Source organism: Hibiscus syriacus, unplaced genomic scaffold, assembly GCF_006381635.1.
Source record: "Hibiscus syriacus cultivar Baekdansim isolate YM2019G1 unplaced genomic scaffold, ASM638163v2 tig00111088_pilon, whole genome shotgun sequence".
NCBI lineage: Eukaryota > Viridiplantae > Streptophyta > Magnoliopsida > Malvales > Malvaceae > Hibiscus > Hibiscus syriacus.
In genome coordinates this window covers 1,974,925-1,981,814 of record NW_024062978.1, presented here as the reverse complement: position 1 = coordinate 1,981,814, position 6,890 = coordinate 1,974,925, and the positions used below count along the sequence as shown (strand labels likewise).

Genomic DNA, 6,890 nt, shown 5'->3' with positions numbered 1-6,890 from the left:
TACTCGGATCATCATTAGAAGTCTCTCTCGGTTTGTGGGTGAGATTGTGTCTCTGTGTCATAGTGCTTTCATTCGAGGGAGTAATATTATTGATAACATCTTGATTGCTCAAGATTTGGTGAAGGGTTACAATCATGCTCCTTCTTTGCCTTGTTGTTCCTTGAAGGTGGACATACAAAAGGCTTTTTATTCAATGGATTAGGGGGTTTTATTTATTATCTTAGAGGCCTTGGGGGTTCCTCGAGTCACTATTAGGTGGATATAGAGTTGTGTAACCCGACCTTGTTTTTTTATTGCTCTTAATATGGGGTGTTTGGCTATTTCAAGGGTACTAAGGGGGTAAGGCAGGGGATCTCCTCTCTTCTGCATGTTTGTGTTATCCATGAATGTGCTTTCCTTCATGTTGGATCTTGCAGTTGCACATGGGTTGTTTAAGTTTCATACTAAGTGCCACAGGGTACGTGTCATGCATTTATGTTTCGCATATGATTTTTTGATATTCTCCAAAGGGAGGTATGTGGATGTGATAGGAATCTGAGTGGTGGTGAAGTAGTTTTATGAGGTTTCGGGGCTTAAGTTTACTCATGCCAAGAGCGAATTGTATGTAGCAGGGGTCTTTGGGAGGAGCTTGAGGAGATTAAAGAGGACACGGGGTTCAAAATTGGGAAGATTTTGGTGAGATACTTGAGGGTTCCCTTAGTAACGAGGAAACTCTCGATGGCGGATTGCAAGCCTTTGTTGGATAGGATTGAGTCTAAATTCCATATGTGGGTTGCTCAGACTCTTTCTTACGCGGGGAAAGCTCAGTTGATCTAGACGGTGACATTCAACATTGAGAACTACTTGAGTAGAAAAATGGTAATTCCTAAAACTATTCTTACTCGTATTAAGCAGCTCTACTCTAGATTCTTTTGGAAGAATGGTGATGTTGAGGTGAGAAGGGCTCGGGTTGGTTGGAATGTTATTTGTATCCTAAGTCAGATGGAGAGTTAAGGCTTAAAGATATGAAGACCTGGAATAATGTGTGTTTAGTGTTGCTCATCAAAGTTATTCTACAAATGGATGAGTCTATTCGGGTGTCCTGGATCCATGAGTATGTTATGTGGGGTGTTGATTTATGGCAGGTGCATTCTAGTTCCAATCATAGCTATCTTTGGAGGAAGTTGCTCAAGCTTAGAACAATTGTCTTGATAATCCTTGTGATGAATTCAGGGGTAACTTCGAGGAAGGTCTGGGAGGCTATTCGGTTAAGAAGAGAGAAGGTGCATTGGCATCAGTTGGTGTGGCATGGTTTTCATATCCCTAGGTACTCTGCAGTTGCATGGATAGTTGTCCTAAATAGATTACCTACTAGGGATAGATTGAGGGTTTTTAGAATGCATGTGGAGAAATCTTATGCCTTATGTGGTATAGAGTTTGAATCTATAGACCATGTTTTCTTTAGTTATTCCTTTTCCAAAGAGATTTGGTTTGTTGTAATGAGGATGTGTGGGTTGCAGAGGAAGTAGAACGTGGCAAACAATATTAAGGAGGTTGTTAGGTATAAGCTCCTTATTAAATTTATATATAGGGATAGCTTAATTCATTTTAATCTTTGTACTGAAGGAGGGTGGTATAATTAATTGTTTGTGCTTTTGGTTTGGTTAATGGTGTTGTACTATTGCAGCTTTGCTGGTATTGGATGAATACAAATTGTATTTATCTATATATATATATATCACTCATGATCCGATTTGACTCATTGAATGGACTGATCTTGTAGAGACATTTGGAGGGAGGACTAAAAGTATCTTTCCCTATTATTTTCACCTACAAATTATATTACTATAGTTAGGATCATAGTGTATCTCAAACGTAATTATCTTTCTAGTTTTATCACATTGGAATGACATTTGACACAGAAAAAATTGTAAATGTAAAATGGGTGATAATTTGTTCATATCTTAAATCATTTGGGAACAAGTAGGGATTATGGTGGGGAGAAATAATGAAGACGTTCAACCAATGCAATGTGCCTTAAACCGATAAAAACGTGAGGATGGCATCATTTTAATTATTAATACGATACATTAGGAGTCATATTTTTCATGAACTTGGCAAATACAATCAGCGAATATCTGGGCATAAATGAAAATAGGTATTTACTGATATCAATTTTTTCTCTTTTACCCAGGTAATTGCTATAAAACTGGAAAATCTTTATATTTATTGTAATTATAGTACATTTGCATAGACCTGGCAAAAATTAACTCGATCCCGATTCCTCGAATTGATTTACCCGATTCAATATCTGATATTAACCCGAATAAGATAATCAAATTTGATCCGATACACGACCTATATCAGACCCAATCCAAAATTTAGCGAAATTGAAAGAAACCTTAATTGAAATTAACACGAATCGAAAGCAACCCGAACCAAAATTAACTTGAACTGAAATTAACTCGAACCGAATTAACCCAAATTGAAAGAAACTCGTACCGAATTTTAATCCGATTCGAAAGCAACCCGAACTGAATTTAACCTGACCTGAAAGTAATCCGAACGAGAATTAATTCAAACCAAAAGTAAGAATCTTATTGCAAGATTAAAAACAATAACAAATAAAGTTTACTTATCTTACTTATAATCTAATATTTACTTGTAATAAAAATATTATATATATAATAAAAATAATAGAAAATTTACTCATGTTACATAAGAGGAATATAAAAGTAAGAATTTTATTGTAAGATTGAAAACAATAATAAATAAAGTTTACTTATCTTGTAATAAAAATATTAGATTTATAATAAAAATAATAGAAAACGATTAAAATAAAAGAAATAATATTAGATTAATAATAAAAATAATATAAAGTTTAGTTATGTTATGAGTAAAACTTAACAAATAAAGTTATGTATTGTTTTTTAAAATTTAATAAAAATATTAAATTTATAATTAGAAATAAACTTTTTAATAAAAAAATACTTATTTATCAAATAGATAAACTTTCCCTAATATAAAATTTTGATAACAAACTCTAGCACATATTATAAGATCGTACGTGTTAAATTATCAATTTATCATCTTTAAATGATGGTTTAATTCAAAATATTGAATGATTGAGAATTGAAATTAGGCCTAATTGATAGGATTAACAAACAAGAAGACATATTTTTTTACAAGAATATATCAATAATTTTATATATACTTGATTAAAATCATAACAAATTCAACCCGAATTGACTAGATCTAAAGGTTGACCTAAATTGAAAATCAACCGATCCGATATTGACCTGACCTGAAATCTAACCGATTCGATATTAACCCGACCCAAAAATCAACTGATCCGGTATTGATCCGAACCAAAAAAATAACCGATCCGATAATTATCCGACCCGAGTTATTACACACTCGAACTAGATCCAATTCAGATCCGGTCCGACCAAACAAAATTAAACCGAATACAATCCAGACCCAAAATAAACTTGACCCAAAATGACCTAATCTAACTGACCCGTTTGCCACCTCTACATTTACATACAACTAATAGATTATGTGATATGTATTATTAATAAATTTAATTACATAATCGATAGATCCGTTTGATTTATTTCAGTTTTAATTTTGATTTATAAAATTGCAATAAAATCCAAATTATGTCACGTTATCGAGGATTAGTTTCAAAAATTTACGCCGTCTGGGGACTTTATCGGAGTTAACTAGTAAAATACCTTAAGCCGAAAGTAATCTTTAAAAACCAATTGCGTCCATGTAAAAAAATCTCAATAGCATATTGCTTTAGAAGAAAAACAAAAACTGTGTTTTCCTTGTGACTTAATAAAACGATAATTACTTAAATACATTTGTAGTGACGGAAAACTAAGAAATCAACGGATCAAATTTTATTAAAATTATTTTGTATAATATATGAATTTTATTATATATGATCAACTCAAGAGATATGTTTAAATTGAAATCAATAGTATTTTGACTCGATTCATTTTACGAACAGCCATGTGAGAGACAAAAGAGTGGATGTTTTTACGAAGGGAATGAGTTAAAGAGCGATTTTATTTTCAAATAATATATGTTGTGGTTTGTTCGACAGCTTTCCATGTTTGGCATTCGGAGAAAAGACTGATTCACTGCCACTGGCAGTCCTCCATTTTGTTCTCCAAACAAAAGCTTAGGCTTCAGCTCAACTCAGCACCTTGTTTTGTTTTTAGAATGGAGCCATTATAGTGTACCTACCGACGCCAAACAAAACGACGAACCACCCGCATGATGGCCTCGCCTCTTCTCCACACTTGTTCATTTCTCAGCCCCCCTTAACCCTCTCTCTCTCTCTTTTCCTCATAAAATACCAAAACAAAAGAGAATCCAGCGGTACTACTCTCTACCTTTACACTACTACAAAAGAGAGAAGCTTCCTCTCTTTCGTTTGCATGTTTTGTTTAGATTTTAAGAACAATGAGTGATCAGGGAGTTCCGGATTTTTACAGTTTTACTGCTGCTCCTTTGTTGGTCAATGAGGATATCAATGATGTTTCAACTGAGGAACAAGATTCCTTGCAATGCCACTGTCAAGCTTTTCCACCATCTCTTTCAAAGGTAAGTAATTAGTTCGACAGTGACGCCATTGTTGCTTGTTTTTCTTCTTCTTTGTACTTGGGTTTAAAGAAAGGAGATAAATCCAATGCCCCATAAAGAAACATATCTTTTTTGTCTTTATTTTTTCTTTATTCTCAGGTGATCGAAGAGATCAAACAGCTTTATGCCATAGCTCTGCCTATGATCATTACCGGTCTTCTTCTCTATGGAAAATTAGCCATATCCATGTTTTCCATGGGAAAATTGGGAAAAGAAGCATTGGCAGGAGGTTCTATGTCGATTGGTATCGCTAACATCACCGGCTACTCTGTTATTTCTGGCCTTGCACTGGGGATGGAAGCCATTTCCTCTCGAGCCTGTGGAGCCAAACAGTGGCCTCTTATGGGCCAAACCTTACAACGTACCTTTGCTATTCTCATATTAGCCTGTTTGCCCATTTCAGTATTGTGGCTAAACATCGAGCCCATCCTTCTGTTTTTTCGTCAAGACCCAGATATCTCTTCTGTTGCATCTACTTATCTTGCACTTTCTCTCCCAGATCTTCTCTTCCAATGTATTATAAACCCTCTTAGGATTTATCTAAGGACCCAAAACGTAACTCTCCCTCTTATGCTCACTGCTTCCTTTGCACTCGCTTTACATGCTCCCATCAACTACATCCTTGTCTATCATCTTAGCTTTGGGATTCGAGGCATAGCTGTTGCTGTCGCCTTGACAGATTTGAACTTGCTCTTAACACTTGTGTTTTATCTATGCTTCTCTGGTATTTGTAACAAAACATGGCAAGGCTGGTCCCTCGAGTGCTTCGGTGAATGGAAGTCCATACTTTCCTTAGCCATCCCGAGTTGCATGTCGGTGTGCTTGGAATGGTGGTGGTACGAGCTCATGATTGTCCTTTCGGGTCTTGCACCAACGCCTCCGAGTCTGTCGCCACGATGGGAATTTTGATACAAGCCACCTCGCTCATCTACATCTTCCCTTCGTCGTTGAGCCTCGCGGTATCGGCTCGGGTAGGTAACGAGCTGGGAGCCAACCGGCCTACCAAAGCCAAAACCACGTCGATGGTCGCGTTGTTGTGTGCCGTGTTCAGTAGCTTCACGGCTATGTTATTCATGATAACGATGAGGAACGCATGGGGACGAATATTCACTGACGACAAAGCCATTTTGTCGCTGACCGCAATGGTGATGCCGGTCGCGGTGCTGTGTGAGCTAGGGAACTACCCGCAAACAACCGGGTGTGGGGTGTTGCGAGGGAGCGCGAGACCAGCTTTGGGCGCCAACATAAACTTGGGATCTTTCTACGGTGTTGGATTGCCGGTTGCACTTTTAATGGGCTTTATTGTAGATGTTGGTTTATTGGGACTTTGGTTCGGTTTACTTGCGGCCCAAGGTGTGTGTGCCATTTACATGGTCGTAGTTGTGGCTCGAACGGATTGGCGGGTCCAAGCAACAAGAGCTGGAGAGCTCACTGGTATTAATGGAAATGAAGATGAAGAAGAGAGTAAAATCCAGGGATTAATATCGGTAATGGTGGAGAATTAATTTGATGTTTATGTATTGTTAAAGTACTTCAAGTGGTTACTGCTTTTTGTTATCTATTCCTTTTTGGAGTTCAATTTGTTCAAAACTTTGTACATTTTGTGTTTGTGAGATACTGTTTTGTATAGGCTTTACATTTTGGTTGTCTTTTGTTTTTTCCTTTTGAGAATGGAAAGTGAAAACCATAAAAGTGTAATGCAGGTGACTAGGAGTGTAACACTTGAATTTGGTTTTGAGAATATGTTCTGTTAATGTATAATATTATCATATTTTAAAAGTTAGATTGAATAGTTTTTAAGTTTTAATTTAATTGATATTATTAATATTATTATTATTATTATTATATCTTAAAGACCATAAACTCAAACACCTTTAGACATACATTGAATCCAATAATATGATCCAAATAATAAGTTAGTGGTGCCTGAGTACAACATACTTATTGGAAAAGTAATCTCAGATTAAATAGTAACGTCGGACGTGAGTTGTACTGTTGGTTGCACTTGAATATTCGTAAGTTATTTGATGACAATATAAAAAAATTATGGAGATCTTAACTTGTTAGGACGTTAGATTTAAGTTTATCAAAAAGTTAATAAATACTAATAATAATGTTAAAGAACGTGGCTCGAATTCTGTTTGAACCAGGCTATAAAGCTCATAATTCACTCAGTTGTTGAATAACTATTTTGAGATAAAAAAAATCGAGGGTTTGTTGTGCAATCTAGTTTGTGTACTTCATTTTGCCACTAA

The 6,890-nt window shown here is 35.8% G+C and overlaps 1 pseudogene; it reads left to right on the top strand.

The window, feature by feature from the left end:
• The first annotated feature begins 4,451 nt into the window (after positions 1-4,451).
• Positions 4,452-6,140, top strand: LOC120152228 (annotated as a pseudogene).
• Positions 6,141-6,890: the final 750 nt, after the last annotated feature.